At 39.6% G+C, this 19,397-nt stretch overlaps 1 protein-coding gene across 1 annotated transcript in view; it reads left to right on the forward strand.

Moving 5' to 3' along the window:
- The first annotated feature begins 1,006 nt into the window (after positions 1-1,006).
- LOC139753727 (uncharacterized) overlaps positions 1,007-19,397 on the forward strand; it is a 1,039,260-nt gene continuing 1,020,869 nt past the window's right edge. Inside the window, exon 1 of the mRNA XM_071670490.1 lies at positions 1,007-1,027. The gene's annotated coding sequence lies outside the window, so the exon portion shown is untranslated. The remainder of the gene's footprint in view (positions 1,028-19,397) is intronic.

The raw sequence follows: 19,397 nt of genomic DNA on the forward strand, positions 1-19,397 counted from the left end.
ACTCTGACCACACCACTACCAGCCCAGCCTTGGGAGAACACACACTCTTGCCTGGCATTCACCTCCGCTCTTAACTATACGAACAACATGAATAAATGAACTGAGACGAGGCCTAATACAAGAATGATGGTTACAGTTTCTCTCGGTGTAATTTTAGAACAATATGAACAGAAACTTACAACAGAGCGTAATTCCAGAACGAGATGAAGAGACAGATTGCGAGGAGCAGTAATGCAGGTATGTACCTCCTGTGAGACGACTCTGGCAGTTTCACCATCCCGGTGGTTGTTAAGTTGACTTCTGGTGTAGCGCTTGCGTTAGTTTATTGTTCATGAAACTGCTCGTTAAAGCTTGGATCAACTTGTATTGCCTAGTTTATACCTAACGTTCGGTGTTAAAAAGAAAACTAAAGTAGAGATAGGTCCGTGAGCTCATATCACTTAGAATTTGAGAGGCAACACATTCCTGCTGATGTAGACAGGAAACATTCTCTGCAGTACAGGAAGGTGAGAATTTCACACTTCCTTCAGTAAAGTTAACCTGATTTCTCTATTGTTTGAAGTAATATTGCTACATGTCGGAACTTTGAACTTTTTTCCTTTCATGTATTAAACTTCTCGTGCATCCAAGCAAATTTCATTTGCTTTGATGTAGGAAAGGTGATATCTTTACGGTATCGTTTGAAAAATCATCCTGATGATTTTTTATGTACAAAAGAGAATATTTAACGGAAACTGATTATACGACACTTTCAACAAGTTTCGTTTTAAACTAGCACGTTCATGGTGTAGAAGAAGTACCAAGATGTATATATTTGAAAAATAAAATATATAGATAAAAGTAGTGGCTTATTTGGTGTGAATGGTCAAAAAGACCACTCGTTAATCACACCATAAACTGATTGTAATTCAGCAATTCTTCCAGGGAAGGCGAGAAATTAATTTCTACCACCAACAACCGATGACACGACACGACAATTTTGTGGCGGAGCTTGGCGATGGTCTGTTTCTTCAAGTTCTGTAAAGAAGTAAGTAATGTGGTTTGTGCAACATACATCACTGTATAGGTTATCATTATCATGTGCATTGCTGCAGCTTTCACAGGTGTAAAACTCTCTTCCCATAGCACACAGCAATAATCACAAACATGTTATGTTATATTATTTCATACTTGTTCCTTGTTTGTTGCGTTAGCGAGATAACGTCAGGTACAGACGAAGTAAAGGCCTCACTCGTTCACATCCATTCGCTAGCTTTCATATGTAATGCATCGAAACCACAGCTCCCTATCCACAACCAGGCCACACAGACCTTTCCGTGGTTTACCCCAGTTTCTTCATATGCCCTGGTTCAGTTCACTGACAGCAGGTCGCCCCCTGTAAACCACATCGCCCCACTTCACTCTATCCCGTGCACGCCTTATACCCTCTTGCATGTTCAGGACACGAGTACTCAAAATCTTTTCACGCCATCCTTCCATCTCTAATTTGGTCTCCCCTTCTCTTTGTTCTCTTCGCTAGTCACACTATTCACTTCCTTTCGAAACATTCTCTTATTCCCTTGTAGTGTGTGTGTGTGTGTTTGTGATTACCTATTTGTACTTTACAGGGAGAGGTTAACACTCGTGGGGCCCTAGTTGAACTTTCTCTTGAGTCATAAACCCTTATAAAGTTTTGTATAGTATCAGCTTTCACTTTCATCAGGTAACGTGTTCTATTAATCCACTACTCTGATGCTATAAAAGTACTAATGTAGACCTCTTCTGGCGCGTTTCTTGCTAATTTCTTGTTATATCCTCTATCTGTACCATCTTTGCAATTTTTGAAGAGGCTCAACTTTGACTTCACCGAAATAATTTTAGAATATGGAAGTTGTGATCTCAACCCCTCAAGACTTCTATGGTGGGCAAGTTTTCTTATCTTTGTGGCCTTCTCCTGGACCTTATCTGTCAGTTCTTTGTGTTTTTTTAACTGTAGTGACAACTTAAGACGCATATTCTAGATCTGGCTTGATGTGTTTAATGAATAGTTTGCTAAACGTTTCCCTGCCTTTGAACTTAAAAGGCAATTTTAGTATTTGCCAGTAGACAATTTGTCTCCTTTACAATTCTCTCAGTGTGGATTTCTGGCAAAAGGGTTAGAGACGACGTCAACTCTCAAGTCCCCTGCACACAGATTCCTTCGACCTATTTCTTGCTGTATGGATTGTGTATACGTATATTTGCACCCTTTATCACGCTGTAAGACTTGGGAATAGAACCATGGAAGCGGAAGTGAGTTATTGGGTGGATGAAGTGGCGAAGGTTCTGTGAGCGTTGAGAAAAGTGTGGAAAGAGAGTTCGTTATCTGGGAGGAGGAAAATGGATATGTTTGTGTGTAAAGTAGTCTCTATAATGTTAAATGGAGGCAAAGCTTGGGCGATAGATAAGGATGTGCGAAGGAGAGTGGTGTTGGAAAGGAAATGTTTAAGGATAGTTTGTGGTGTGAGGTAGTTTGATCGAGTAAGTAATGAAAGGGTACGAGAGAGGTAAGGTAATAAAAGAATGTGGTCTAGAGAGCTGAAGAGGGTGTGCTGAATTGGTATGGACATTGTGGAGAGAATTAGTGAGGAGAGATTTGCAAAGAGGATATATGTTGCAGAAGTGGAGGGAACAATGAAAAGAGGGAGACTGATTGGGAGATGGAAGGCATTCATGAAAAACATTTTTAGTGATCGGGTACTGAACATCCAGGAGGGTGAAAGGCGTGCATTGGTTAAGTGAATTGGAATGATGTGACATACAGGGATCCACGTGCTGTCAATAGACTGAACCAGGGTATGTGAAGTGGCCGAGGCAAACAATGAAAAGGTCTGTGGGGGATCTTTTTTAACGCTGGAGGCTCCAGTCAGGGTAAGAAAGAAACCTACATCGATGCCGGGCCTTAACTAAAATATAGAAAGGGAACAGAAAAATGTCCCGGGTCATAGTTATTGGGAAAGATATGAGGGGGTAGAGTGTTCCAAAGCTTAGAGGTGTCAGGAAAAGAAACAGTTATCAAAAGGGCCCACCCTTGACTTGCCATCACACAATCATGTGACGCAGCTGCAAAGGGCAAGCGGGAAGTTTTGAAGTAAACCTTTGAGAGTCTGTATGTCGGGACGCTTTCGATTCAACTCTGTCAAGTGAGGATGTAGGCCTAAAACCACTCCATATGTGAGAGCAGTATTCCATACAAGGACGGATAAATGCTTTGTTGAAACAGAGCAAGTGTTCGGAAGAAAAGAAATTACATCATCTAAACAGGACTCCCAATTTCTTAGGAGCAGACTTAGCTATTTTCGAAATATTGGGTTGTGGCAAGGGAACTTTGGTTTCGTTTCATTATCAATGACAGCTAAAGAATGAATATGAAGAAATGCGGCTTTTTTTCATATTTGTGTGTATTCTGTTTTTAGAGCCTTAAGTAAGATCATAGTAATAGATTTAGAAATTACATATAAATTCGAAAGTCCTACTTATGAATCCAAGAATTTTGTTCGTCCTTTTTATTTTCACTGCTTACTTGGCTTTAGTCATCAAAGATTACTAGGCCCAAGTCTTTTTCCTCATTTACATTTTGTAGTTCTACAGATTCATACTACAGCATATCTTTTTGTTTTTATTACATGAATGTAAAACTTAGCCCTAATTAGAATCCATTTGCCAGCTATAAGCCCAGTCATGGTACTTTGAAGGTGCAGACTTCATATCACATTGCAGTTCTTTATCAGTATCATTGGTATATATAAGAAATCAAACCGGTCTCAAGACTTATCTTTGTGGCACTTCATTTATTACATCCAGTCCTAAGGTTTGACCGTTAATCACTACTCTTTGGTTACAACCAGTCAGCCCACTTTCTAACTACCGAAGTACAACTCCATCCATACCAAGGGCCTTAAATTTTGCTGGTAACCTTTAATGTGGAACTTTCTCAAATGCATTTTGAAAATTAAGTAGATCTCATGAATTAATCTATTTTCATCTTACATCTTGATTATATTATAAAAAAAATCAACCAGATTTGTCAAATTTGGTGTATTTCATTGAAAACCATGATGAGAATCGTTTATAGAATAATGTTCTTCGAATGGTTTGCATTTATCTCCCGAATGATAGTTTCCATAAACTTTCCAACCAGAGGCGTTAAGCTAATTGGACGATTATTTCCGGACAGTAACTCGATACCTTTTTGTAATATGTCTTACTTAGCAAATTTCCATTCCCTTAAACTTTCCCCGTAGCAAGTGGCTTATTCAAAGAGCTGAACTATCTCATTTTTCGTTTTTAATTGTCATTGAATAAAACCTATCACGGCCTGCCGTTTTGTTTACTTGTATTCCGTTTATCTGATAGTGTATATCTGACTGTTATGTCAGTATGTTGCAGAGCTTTCACAGTTTATTTGATGATGTATATGTATCTTTTATGTCTATCTGTTGCAGAGCTTTCTCCTCTCTTATTAGTGAAACTAGATTCAGGACATGAGTTGTGTCTTCAATCGTTTTGATCATAGTTTATTTCCCTACACTCAAAGCTTTGGAATTCTTACCCTTTCATGTCTTTCCCGGTTACTGTAGTCTGGCATTTTTTTTAAAAAAGCCTTGTGTCTTCACTTCCAAATTCGTAAATATTTTTTCATTTCTCTTCTTTTTTCATTTTATTAACCTCTTTAAGGACTGGCCTTGATATGGACTTTTGTCCGTAACTGGAGACTCCAACGTAAAGAAAAAGAAAAATCTTTTAAGATTTTTTCAATGGCTTCGTTGTGTTCATTCCAAGTCAGTGTTTTCCTAATGTATTGGATCACTTGACTGGATAATGACTTTGGCTTCTGACATGATTAAAAGACGTCTTACGGTTCATTTTGCTAGTATCGGCGATGTACGCTCCGTACTGACATTTACTTTGTCGTAACAGTCTTTTACTTTCTATAACAAATTTACATATTTTACTCGTTCGTTAATCGTCTCTTTAGTTTATGTGCTACTTTTTTAGACAATAGGCATTTCTCTATTTCACTATTCCATCATTTTCGCATCGTTTTGGAAATAGACCATCAACTATGCACTGTCACGTATTTCCAGAAATATGCAATTGTTTAACTTAACATGAAAGTTCCTGCCGTGATTAAGTTTCTAGAATTCGTAATGATACATTGAACGTGCTTCTGAACAGACAGCATATCTCTGTTGATTCTCAAAAGCGAGGGCAATTTTGCTGTTCCTATGAATATGTAATTTTAAATGACTCAGTATCCGTATTTAGCATCACACCTAGCGGGTTTTTTTTTAATGATATTTTTGAGATTCATCTATTTTTTTCCCCCATTTAATCGTTATATAAAATCCACTGATGGAATATCCAGATACATTGCCCGTTTTCTCTCCCCTCGTGCCGTTAATCCGTTTGCCACAGGTATCATCATGTTAAGGGGGGGTCTTTAACGATTCGTTCTGCAGTTATGTACAGACCACCACTGGTATGAGGTTGCTCAGACTTATATTAGCATTCGAGAATCGAGTAGTGAGACTATCTAAGGATTTTATCAAAACTCAATGAAATGGAAGAATTGTCTGAACGACTCTCTCTCTGTTCAACAGTGAACAGTTTGAACACAGATCATGTTGCCATACTGGCCTCCCTCGCTGCCCACACGCCAGTGTGTAATGCTATGAGAAAGTGCTGTTTAGTGAATGCCCAGTGTAGGTTTTCAGATTTTTTTTTCTTACGAAACCATTGTAGGACAGTAAATGAAGCATCCTCAGCCCACCAACTAAATATCGGTGAACCGAACGATTGGAAAGCCTTTGTTGGAGAAGAAACCAAATTGCCAATAAACTCTACAGTAATAAAATGACAAGGGAAAATTACGTTAGGTAAAAACAAGCTCATACAGAGATTCCTCTCAAAATAGTTTTATGCTCTCTTGAAGTACGATAAGAACGGCAGACATACGCTGATAATGGTGGATACATTAACATCCTAATTCCCATTCGTCCACAGAGTTCAGAGGTATGTAAAGTTCTGTAACACTGTACGTAGGAGAATTTAAAAACTTTTTTCTTATCATATCAATTTTCCTTGGTATATCAGCGTAAGTTGAGTCTTGTACAGCGGTTTACGTAAAGAGTGGTTGATGAAACTTGAAAGTCGTTATTTATGATCATTGATTGGTCGTTAGATCAGAATGGGCTCGTGAATCATAGCCATTTGAATCCCTGACAGCCTCTGCCTCCCATCTCATGCCAGCAACAGCTGTGACGCGGAACTATACATATGGAATCGTTATTATGGGTCACTTGAAACATTTATGTGATTCCACCGCCTCCTCGTATTTACTCTGTAAATACAGCTCCGGGTGTATGTGTGAGTTATGAGTGTGACTGACTGGTACAAACCTTAGGTTATATTTACTGGGTACTCATATTTGACAAAGAATTGCCAGGTTATGTTTGTACTCGTATGTAACATAGAACCGGTTATCAGCCTATTTAGCGTAGTATAGATTTTGTTTCATAAGGTTTCTTAAAATGCGTCCTTGGGTCTAAGTGTCTAAATGTGGAGCAGTTTTTGAAATAGATGTTTAGCATCGTGCTTAAGTAATCATCTTTAATTCTGTAAGCCACGAATTCAAAAAATTTTCGAATAGATTTGCTACTTTCATCTGCGTCTACCAGTTTGATAAGACTGCACTTTGTTACCGATTATATTCATACTTTTGTTTAGTATTGATTTGCCATCCTAAAATAAAGCATAGATTTGCCTTTTTATTACTAAATATTTTTTACTGGTTGACGTCCAATTTTGGTGGTTTACTCCGTTATGTAAATACGGTCGTCACTCTTGATGAACTCGGCACTTGCCAGGGCCCTTCACCCAGCCTGTGAATGTGCAAGTGGCGCAGGTTAGTTCCTGATCCTTGATTATATATATCGTCAGGCGGAGTGGATGATAGATCTCCATCGACAGTAATAAGTGCATACTGAAAATATGTCAGGAGAGTGATGAAAAAAAAAAAGAAAAATGAAATGATACCCACGCAAAACAGTGGTGTTGACTTTTAATCATCCTGACTTGTTTGTGTCGTGTACTACATAGTTTGTAAGTCAGTGGACTTGCTTATGATCCTGGGTTTGGTGGTGATGGTTTATACCGAAACGTCAGCCACATATGATTATATCCACCAGTCCGTTGCTACTTTGTATATGGGCATACGTACACAAGTCATTATATATGTATATATATATATATATATATATATATATATATATATATATATATATATATATATATATATATATATATATATATATAATAGACTTACATACTTGATCGTCGTTTCACGCGTTAGCAAGATGGCACCAGGAAGAGACGAAGAAAGGCCGCATTCACTCACGTCCATTTTCTAGCTGTCATGTTTAATGCGCCTTAACCACAGCTCCCCATCCACAATCAGACCCACAGACCTTTCCATGGTTTACCCCAGACGCTTCACATGCCCTGGTTCAGTCCATTTACAGTACGTCGACCCCGGTATACTAATTCGTTCCAATTCACTCTCTCTCCCATGCACATCATTCACTCTCCTGCATGGTTTGGCCCCGATCACTCAAAATCTTTTTCCACGCCATCCCTCCAGCCCCAGTTTGGTCTCCCCGTTCCCCTTGTTCCCTCCAATTCTGACACATATCCTCTTTATCAATATTTCCTAACTCTTTTACTCTATATGTCCAAACCATTTCAGCACACCCTCTTCAGCTCTCTCAACCACGTTCATTTCATTACCACCTCTCTCTCTTACCCTTTCAAAACTAACCCGATCAAACCACCTCACACCATATATGTGTATATATATATATATATATATGTATATATATATATATATATATATATATATATATATATATATATATATATATATATATATATTCCGTTGGTATCATGAGATAGTACAAACATAGCTTATTCACTCTCATTTATCGTGAGGCTCCTAAGTAGTAACACTGAGCCGTCCTTGATCGCCCGCCGCTTCTTTTAGTATCGTATTTTTTTTTCCAGTGTGTTAAGATTTTATTCTGTCTTATCATTGAGCTAATTAGTTGCCATCCTCGGCACTGAAGTTTTACGTTTGATGTACTGGTTAATTTGGATTAGTTCTGCATAAGTTTCTGGATCTTCGGTTGTTGTTATAAAATGACTATTATATCTTGATTTGTTTGTTGATAACTCCCAATTACTTGTCGTAGACGTATCATCTCTGTTGTTTGTTTTTCATTACTGGGATGAAACTAAGTCTTATTAAACAGTGGTTTAATCGCGTTGTTACGAAGGCTGGGTCTCTTACCTTGTAGTTTGTTTATGTTATAAAAGCAGAGAATTGTTGCTGGACTTGATTGACTTTGTCTTGGCTGTCTTTAGTGTCCTGAAACTTGCTCATATGGTAGTTTAAGTTAAGGAAGTTCGATGATGATAGGCAGGTTTTTCCTTTCCCTACCAAAAGATATGGCTTAAATTTTCTTTATTGATTCTCATATTTTATATATATATATATATATATATATATATATATATATATATATATATATATATATATATATATATATATATATATATATATATATATGAGAATTTTGCCTTCGTACCCCTGTATGTCGTAAAGACGACTAAAGGGAGCGCGGGAAGGGGGCGGGTGCTGGAAAACCACTCACCCCTTCTTGTTTTCCATTTTCTAGAAGAGGGAGCAAAAGGAGCCAAGCAGAGAGTGCTTACCCTCCTCGAAGGCTCGAGCTGGGGTGTGTAAATGTGTGTGGATATAACGAAGGTGAGAAGAGACGGGTAATAGGTATTAAGTTTGAGGGAAGAATCCTGGATGTTCTGGCTCTGAGAGAAACAGAGCTCAAAGGTAAAGTTGAAGAATAGTTTGGAAATGTGTTAATAGTAAAGTCAGGAGTTAGTGAGCGGAGAACAGCTAAAGTATGAGTAGCATTACAGCTGAAACAAGAGTTGAGGAAGTGTGTGGAAGAACGTAAGAAAGTAAATTCTAGACTGATGTGGGTAAAAATGACAGTGGATGGCGAGAGATGGGTGGTTATTAGTGTTTATGCACCTGGCCATGAGAAGAAAGACCATGAGAGGCAAGTGATTTGGAAGCAGTCGAGTTAGTGTGTCAGCGGTTTTAATGTAAGAGATCGGATATTAGTAATAGGTGAGTTGAATGCAAAGGTGAGTAATGTGGCAGTTTAGGGTATAATTAAAGGGCATGGGGTATTCAGTATTATCAGTGGAATTAGTGAACAGTTGTGGGGTTGTGCGCTGAAAAAGGACTGGTGATTGGAAATACCTGGTTAAAATGGGAGACAGTTATACGTGTGTAAGTTGGAGACATGGTCAGCAGTCATTATTGGGATACACATTAATTGACAGGCGCGTAAAAGAGAGACTTTTGGATGTAAATGTGCTAAGATGGGCATCTAGTTGGATGTCTGATCACTATCTTGTGAAGGCAAGGGTGAATATTTTTAAAGGTTTTCGGGAAACAGGAAACGATGCCGATGAGAAGAGAGTGGTGAGAGTAAGTAATCTTGGAAAAGAAACTTGTGTGAAGAAATACCAAAGGAGTAGAATGTCAAAAGATGAGAGTAAGGGAAGTGGATAAGGAATTGGAGGTATTTAGGGAACCAATTTTGGCGTGTGCGATAAAAGCATGTGACATGCGAAAGGTAGGAGGTGGGCAGATCAGAAAGGATAGTGAGTGATGGGATGAAGAAGTAAAGAAGCTAGTAAATGAAAAAAGAGAGGCGTTTGGGCGGTACTTATAGGGAAGGAGTGGAAATGATTAGGGGATGTATAAAAGAAAGCGGCAGGAGGTCAAGAGGAAGGTGCAGGAGTTGAAAAAGAGGGCAAATGAGAGCTGGGGTTGGCGAGTATCAGTAAACTATAGGGAAAATATAATGTTTTGGAAGTAGGTTGATATTGTGTGAAAAACAAGAGACCAAATAGAAACATCGGTAAAGGGGACGAAAGGGGAAGTGATAACGGTAGTGATGAAGTGAAATGAAATATTGAATGTATTAGGTGGTAGGTTGGCAGGTGTAGGGTCTTTAGGTCTGGTGGTCAGGGATGAGAGAGTCATGGAAAGTGGTTTGGTGAAGAGAGAAGAGGTGGTGAAAGCCTTAAGTGTGATTAATCAGTTGATTGCTCTCCCTTCCAACTGTATGATGTTATGATGTATAATTGTTTTGATATATTATTATCCGTTTTTGTTAACCTTATGGATGTTTTCTTTAATCATGTGAACGTATTCTAATGTGTCCAGTTCCTTTTAATCTCTTCTCGGTGAATATGAAATACGACATCCAAATTGGTGTAGGCAACGCCTGGAAACATCCATGAATAGACATTCTTTACCTTGCACTTTTTTTTGTTTCGTATTTACTGCGTTCTTGGATATTACGAAAGGTTTAGCAGCACTCGCAAAGAATCGAGATTAATCGAATTATTCCAAAACTCTATTGAAGCTGGATATATCACCTTGGCAAGTTACTAAAGAAAAGATGATCTCATGTTGTCGAAACACATCGCGAAACACCGTCATGTTCGGAAGAGCTAAAGTTTAGAGCTATTGTGTCACTTGCGTCACACTGATGCCTGTGTTGTGTTGAAATCTGTAACAAATAGGATGATAGACGTATGGTGTGTTGTGTCCGTTTGTGTCAGGCTATTAGACATACCTGACGTCACAATGGAGCCAAATTTACGTGTTTGACGAGGCACAGTGACGTTATTGCCAGGCTGTCTGTATAATGCCAGTGTGTAGATGATCCATATAAGTAAGTATGGTGGTCAATGTTCCCTCATCAATATCCCCGACGCGCTGCTCCTTCCCACAAAGCTACGTCCGTTCCTTCCGGACAAACTTTAGTTTCGGTAATGTTCAATTATTTTTTCATATATTTTTTTTTGCCACATTTGCTTTTCTTGTTGTATCGCTTTGAAAATAGTTGATTCCTAGCAACTACGACGGCCTACCTGCTTAGAGCTAAGTATTTACGGTTTTGATTTACCTTTCTTTACTTTTTATGTCAAAGTTGATACTTAAAATCATGTTACTTAACTGATTCCTAACGTAATTTTACATATGATTATCGTGTATCGTAAGCACATATTACTATACATTGTGACATCTGTATTCAACACCATTATCGTTAATCATACTTAGATCTTACTGTTTATAATCTTGAAACCTTAAACTCAGCCACGGTTCATGCTTCCTTACTATACCTCCCTTACTGAGCTTGTTTTCCCCTAATATTTATATCCCTTTCTGTTCCATCACAGTCATACCAAGGAAATATTCACTGTGACCCGTCCCCTACACGTTGATTGGGTATTTCCAGCGTTTTCGTTTTAATTCGCTGTCCATTTGATTTTTTACTATTTTTTATTATCAAGGAATTAAGAGTGCTGTAAATATAAAAGATTTCACATAATGGTTTCGAAATATGTTGCATGTTCTGATGCTAGACTTAGAAAATTTCATGACAGAACTCGATACAGAACTTGTTTACTCTGATGTTTGCTTGCAGGTGTTGCAGACCTCTCCAAATACTTCGTTTAACTTGTGTACGCAGCGCTCGTAGATTGTAGTATTATTAAGTTAAGGAAATCATTACCATTTCGTTCTTTCTGGAGGAGATTTCTGAAGGTACTAGAAAACCAGAATCGATAATCAGCCATTTTTGCTGTGAGGTCAGGACCAACCTTGTTTTATGTCCATCTCGAATTCCGCTCGAGGGAACAGTTAGAAAGAACACACCTTTAATGCCAACATGAGCTCTCCCATTACCATGACACATTGCATTAAAGATACTTTGTTTCATTGATCAAGGTTTGGACAATACGTACACTCAAAGCTTAGAACAATGTATGGGAACCCGTTAACGCCGTAATCAGAACGTTGCTCATTGTTGTTACGATCCGAGGTTATGCAGTTGAGAACTCCTGCTTCATTGATGAACTGGATGTGTGTGTGTCCCTGCATGTGACTCCTTGATCTACAGGCCAGCTTGTAACTGAGACATCCTGCTTCTGTGACGACCCTGCTCTCGCACCTGACTCTCACTCATTTGACTCTTTATTCTGCTCGTCAGTACTGGAAAAACAAAGACTTTATATATATATATATATATATATATATATATATATATATATATATATATATATATATATATATATATATATATATATATATATATATATCTTTTTCTTTTAAACTATTCGCCATTTCCCGCATTAGCGAGGTAGCATTAAGAACAGAGGACTGGGCCTTTGAGGGAATACCCTCACCTGGCCCAATTCTCTGTTCCTTCTTTTGGAAAATTAAAAAAAAAAAAAAAAAAAACGAGAGGGGAGGATTTCCAGCCCCCCGCTCCCTCCCCTTTTAGTCGCCTTCTACGACACGCAGGGAATACGTGGGAAGTATTCTTAATCCCCTATCCCCAGGGGATATATATATATATATATATATATATATATATATATATATATATATATATATATATATATATATATATATATATATATATGAATGAGAACAGCAAAAGAAAGATGTCTAGAAATTTCTAAAAATTCCTGATCTATACTTTGTGGACTCCAGCCAGATGAGAAGCTAGGACACCTGATATAACAATACACTTATTAATCTTGATTTATCCAGGCCCGTCTTTTCTTGAGTTTGCTTAATGTAGACAGACTGAAACCGCATATGTTTGATATGCAAATCGCTTACGCTTCGTGCCTGAGAGGAACTATACAACACCGTGCGCTTTGTTCGTCCAGTGTACTGGGAAATGGTAGACGAAGACTCATGCCGGATAGAGATGGGACAGAAAAAATATTAATCACATCGTTCTATTAAGGAAGCAGGCACGTGCTTTCATTTTTCCACAAAGAATTGGGATTTTGCTTGTTTCTTTTTATCCTGAGGTCGGGCTTGTTGGCAAAAGCCGAGGAGAAATAAATATTAGGTAAAGCATTCCACACTGAAGCTGTTATAAGAAAGAGGAAGAGCTGGTCCCTCGATTCTGTGCTTGGAAGTAGACATGTGCGTTACGTGTTCTCCGTCTTCAGGAAACGAGTGAGGTATGTTCCTACTCCGCCCTGGCTTGTTATGTGACGAGTTATATTGCTTACCTAAGGCTCTGTACATCTAGGTCTTCACCACCTCCAGCTGGTAGTCAACAGGGATTTTGTTATCGAGTCAGAAGCACCATATATGCAACCATTATTGTATCTCCTTCGACATTTCCTCCGCATATGTGCCATCCTCTTCTAATCTCCCTAAATCTCGTCATCTCATGTGCTTCATTTAAGACTACCTTCTCAGTCATGAAATACTAAATGTTACTCAGTTTTTAGAGGATAACCAAGAAAGTCAGTGGGTATCCATTTTCAGTATCAACGCCAAAGGGAGTTCTGAATACATATGTCAGTGATGTATAGCCAAACATACTGGATTATAACTGTGAGGCGTGATCCATGTAGTAGTTATATTTTGGGACAGGAGGGCAGTTGCATTCTATAGATGATTTTATTGGTGATATTCCCATGTTGTGTTTCTCTTACATTGTGTGTTCCTATCACTGTCCATGAATTACGTATTAACGCTTAGTATGTAATGTTTTTGTTAGTCAGTCTGTTTGTCAAATGTGTTGTTTGTTTTCAGTGATTTTTCATGTTATTACTTATATCTTTATTTTTCAATCAGCAGCATCTTGAAGTAATAATCAAGTAAAAGCTTGTTATTACAGTGAGAGAGAGATCGGGGCATCGGTTTAGGTTTAGAGTAACTCTTTTTGCCTTTGTCAATCTTCCTCCTGGGGCAGTCTCTGGCATTATTTAGAACTGATCAACTTTGACAATCAGACTAGTGTGAAAAATAAGTATATTCTAATACTGTACTCGTTAAACAGTGCGGGATAGTATTACCAGCCACGATGAATGTATCCTCCCATCAGCTTTGGAATCTGATCTGGGTCATCGGTCCGCAATATATTATGAAACACTAACTTTTACAGATCACAGTAATGAATTGATGTGAGCCATTTGATGAATCAGTAATGAGACGCTAGTTTGCTTAATATTCGTTTGGTACGACACATGTTTATGGTATGTAAGACTTAATAAACTATACGAAATGGGTCAAAATAACGAAGAAATAAAGCAAGAGAGGGGTGTTTTGAGAGGCAACGTGACGAATTCGTCCTTGTCTAACGTAAACATGGGTCCTCGTGGAAATGCTAGCAGCTCGCAGGTTCAGAATGTATCGTCCCGTCTTTCAGTTACGGGAATCCACAAATATGCTGCTGTTAAGCACGACGAGCACTTATCTAACAGAAAAACCCGGCGAAGACTTAATATGTTAACTGCTGAAGGAAACTATTGTTTGATAGAACGTTGGGTAGTACGTCCATACTGACGTAATCACAAGATCAGGAGTGATATTAGCCAGCGCTAACTTGCATAGCACCTCGTGTCTGGTGAGTGTTTGAGAGTCTCTGATAAGATCTGCTTTGCCGTCTTCCGGATCTCATGCCGTCTTGGTACTGTTACAGCATGCATTGGGCTCATCAAGAAGTGAGTAAAGGTACATTTTAATGTTGAGGATAAAAGTTAACGGGGTACTGAGAGTTTATTCATTTAGGATGGAAGAATTCTTTTCCTAAAAACAGTTAAGTACAAGAATGTGGTAAGCTTTTAGTTTCTGGATAAGAACGAGGATAGGACGAACGTAGAGACAGTGTAGCAGGTCGTGTGTAATGGGCTAGGTTGGGATATGATGTCATGTGTTCGGATGGATGATGGTTTGAAGTGCTTAGTTGGTTTGTGGTGTGATGTATCCGGTTGGAACCTGTATTGTGACATTGGGTGTAGGAGTGATGTCATTGGATGGATCATAATGTCATATGCTAGGGAAGGTGTTGGTCGTAACTGTTAGGGTGGGTTATGGTGTGATGTTCCAGGTTGACTGGTACTGTGATAAATCAAGACTTTTTGATAGTGTGTGATGCGTTCATGTGATGTGTTTGGCTATATCATAGTGAGGATTCGCGAGGCGTGAGGGAATGTAAGGTGCAGGTAGTCGTCATGGACCTGGTTGTGTTGTGTTCTAGCATATGATGTTGGCGAGATATGCCAGGCTTTGTGAAGCACTAGGCTGTGTGATGTCATGAATAGTGTTTTTGGTGGGCGAGGCTTTGTGATGTGTTGTGACGGGTGGCATATGGTATTGTGAGTGTTGGTGTGATTTGCCAGGCTGCGCTGTTTCGTGATGTGCTTGGGTGCATAGTAGTATGGTGTAAGACATAATGTTGTAAGACAAGTGTAATGTTCCCCTACAGAAAACTGCTAGGGTAATGTGTGGTAATGTGATATACTAGTGTGGTGACAAAGGAATCGACATTATATAGGAAAGCGTATTGTAATTATATATCATCCGTGGTGTAGAGGATAGTGTTCCTAACCGTGACGCATTCACGGGCCGCCTAGGGTCAAGCGCATTGGTTCGAATCCTGGTTGCGGCAGTCGGACCTCAGTCAACCCAGCTCTTCATCCACCCTTAGGGGTTGGTCGATATAATGAATACCTGGTTCAGGCAAGGATATATATATATATATATATATATATATATATATATATATATATATATATATATATATATATATATATATATATAGTGCATGGTGAAAAGAAATAAAACGCATTGGGTACCGCACTGGTATTACGTGTTAGAGTATGTGGTGTCATGTTCCAGGCATTGTGTTGATGAGGTAACTTGGATGGTTTTGTAGTGTAGTGCGACGAGCTGCTACGTTGCTGGTGGTGTGATTTGATAGTTTAGGGATGAAATGTGCCAGTCTGTGGTGTGTGATGCTCTCAGCGACGGTATTGATGTGCCAAACTCAGTAGTGATGTGATGGGTCAGATCTTTGGATGTGGTTCTCCAGACTCTAAAAGACTGATGTTCAGGCTGTGCAGTTGCACGGGTTGCTCGTGTTGTGTGTCTGACGTCTTTGGTGCTTGGTATAGGACTATGAGACTGGTATGAAAATGCGAGTAATAACAATAACAATGTTTTATTAAGTAATGGACATGGGTGTTGTAGCTCACGGCAAGATGTTATTGGAGGTGCAGGATTATAGTAAGAAGGAGAGGTAAGATGATGGTGGCAGCCTTGGTAGGAGTCTCGTAATGCAGGCGTAGATGTAGGAGGTTAGACAGGCGTCCCGTAAGATAAGTGCGTGGCTGTCGTGATGCATCTGCGGAAGGGAGAGGCGAGCTGATGTCCCGAGTCGGTGGGCAGTTGCCATTTGTGTTTTGAGCTGCGCAAGGGCTAAGCTGTAAGTTCCATAGTTCCAGCTGCTTCTAGAGACGGGTGGAGATGATAAGCCACGGGAGTTCTACTAAAGGAGCTATGGAAGACAAGGCACCACAGGGCCTTGCCAAAAGGGGAGGAAAGCCTGGTGTTACATGGTGGACCTCTACTGACGGTGCAGCAGCCCGAAAGGGATCCTTGACTCAGGAGGCACATTGCTATGACGTTTCTCGCACCAGCTGGCATTGTGGTCTAAGTTAAGTCGACACCTTGACTGTTTTACCCTCAGTGATGCTGGGGATCTGAAGCAGTGAGGGTCAGCCACACCGTAAGGCGTCAATTGAGTGATTGTGTGGGCATCGCCACCAGGCTGATGTCGTCACCACGTCTGTGCAGACGTGCCTTCTGTCGTTAAGTTTGAGAGTGGCTGCCTTACTTCTCTGCTTTAAGTCAGTCTGAGGTTAGTGTCACTGGCTTAATGCGATGATCACAGTAGTCAGGTGTGGCGACCTGTGACTGATGTCGCCACCAAACGCTCGAAAATTGATGGCATCGTTGCTAATGACACTACATTAGTCATGTCATGTATCGCTGTTTGGTGTCGTATGCCAGACTGCTCATTGTTATGGTGTGACGTGCCAGTGTGTGTCGGAGATGTGATGAGTGAGGCTGTGCTTTGGAGGGACGGATTGAGGTTTCAGGATGGACGTTACTGTGATCTGCCAACTATCTTGTTTGGTGTGAGGATAAAAGGCACTTTTGATGTGCACATATGCGAATGGTGGGATGTAATATGATGGATGTTGCTACCAGGATGGATGTTGAGGTGATGTGCCAGACTGGGTGTCGGTGTGATGCGTTCTGGATAGGTGGTAATGTGATGGACGGAAATGTGGTGTGTCAAGCTGAAAGGTAATATGATGTGAAAACCTGTATGGTAATTTGATATGCCTCCCTAGGTTGAGATTTGATAGGTGGAGATATGACAAGCTTTGTAATGATGTAATTTGCTGGCTAGTGGGATGTGATGTGCCAGGCCTTGGTTGTGGTGTTGATAGGTGGAGATATGACAAGCTTTGTAATGATGTAATTTGCTGGCTGGTGTGATGTGATGTGCCAGGCCTTGGTTGGGTTGTGGTGTGATGTGCCGGGCTGGATGGTGATATGATGTGCTAGGATGGATGATGGTATAATACACCATGAAAGATAGTGATTTATACAAAGGAACACAAATAGCAACAGACCACTGGGTCCTTTTGAGGCTGTTTGAGACACTGGAAGCGAACAGAAACTCGTGGATTAGTGTGGTAGGAGTAGCAAGACATACAGATTTTTCAAAGAGAAAAAGCTTGGAAACTTTTCAAATAGGTGAGTAAGCGCAACTAATGTCAGTCGTGATTCAAAGCAAAGTACTTGCCAAGTCTTTGCTTACATGTATTTCTGGTACTGGTTTTAGCTATTTTACTTAGTGAGTGAGGAAAGACTGACAAAGAGGATATTGTGTCAGATAGAGGGAACAAGGAGACCAAAATTGGAGGTGGAGGGATGGAGTGAAAAAGATTTTGAGCGATCGGGGCCTGAACATGCAGGAAGGTGAAAGGAGTGCAAGGAATAGAGTGAATTGGAACGATGTGGTATACCTGGGTCGACGTGCTGTCAGTGGATTGAAACAAGGCATGTGAATCGTGTAGGGTAAACCATGGAAAATTTTGTGGGACCTGGATGTGGAAAAGGAGCTGTGGTTTCGGTGCATTACACATGACAGCTAGAGACAGAGTGTGGACAGCTAGAGACTGAGTGCGAACGAATGTGACCTTTTTGTCTTTTCCTGGCGTTACCTCGCTGGAGAGAGAGAGAGAGGTTGAAATTAGCAAGTATGAATATATACATGTGTATATATGTATATGTCTATGTATGTATACTTTGAAATGTACATGTATGTTTGTGTGCTTGTGTGGGCATTTATGTATATACATGTGTGTGTAGGTGGGCTAGGCCATTCCTCGTCTGTTTCCTTGCGCTACCTCGCTAACACGGGAGACGGCGATTGAGTATAATATAATGTTTATATAATAATGTTAACAATCCTGTTGAAGAAGAACTACTATGGCTCATTCACGGTAAAACGCTTGCCTGCGAGTTTGTATCCATTACCAGAAGTGGAATCAGACAAGTTTATCCTGAAGTAGCATTTTAAGATCAAGATTATCGAAGTCATTGAGAATTTTGAATACCTGTTTTAGATCAGCTCTTAACCTTCTTTTTTTTTCAAGTGAATTTAAGTCATGTATTCGGCTCTCACAGGATTTGCTTCCAAGTCCAGGAATCATCGTGGTAGCTCGTCTCTGTACTCCCAGCATTCTGTGTCTTTCCTTAAACAGGGTGACACAATGAATACAGTATTCAAGACGGTGACGCAACAGTGACCTGTATAGAGTGAGGATAATTTCACTAACCTTCAGTTCGAAAGCCCTGCCAATGAATCCAAGAATTTTGTTCGCTTATTTTGCTGTTTTTGTGCATTACTTGGCTTTATATCACCAGAGATAATTACACCCACGTCTTTTTTTCTTTTTTTTTTTCCTTTTTTGCCCTTTGTAACTCAACAGAAAAATTATTATATAGTCTGCCTTTTCATTTTAACTAACGATAGTAGAATTTACGACATATCTATATTAGAATTCATTTAACCACCTGTGCGCCCAGTCCGTCCATTTGTTTATGTCATTTTGAAGCCGCAGACGTTCAGTTTCTGTTGTAGATCTGTTGCCCAGTTCTCGACTTTCGATATCTTATGATGCAGCTCATCATCTGTATCATTAATTTAGATGAAGAAAGAAAACTGGTACTGATTCTTGTGACACAGCACTTGTTACGTCTAACTATTCTGAGGCTTGATCATTAATCACAATTCTTTGTTTAAGGTCAAACAACCAATTTCCAAATCATCGAAGTACAACCTCACTCGTACCATGAGACTCGTACCATGTAGACTACGTAGTGA

The sequence above is a fragment of the Panulirus ornatus genome, chromosome 15 (genome assembly GCF_036320965.1).
Source record: "Panulirus ornatus isolate Po-2019 chromosome 15, ASM3632096v1, whole genome shotgun sequence".
NCBI classification, from domain to species: domain Eukaryota; kingdom Metazoa; phylum Arthropoda; class Malacostraca; order Decapoda; family Palinuridae; genus Panulirus; species Panulirus ornatus.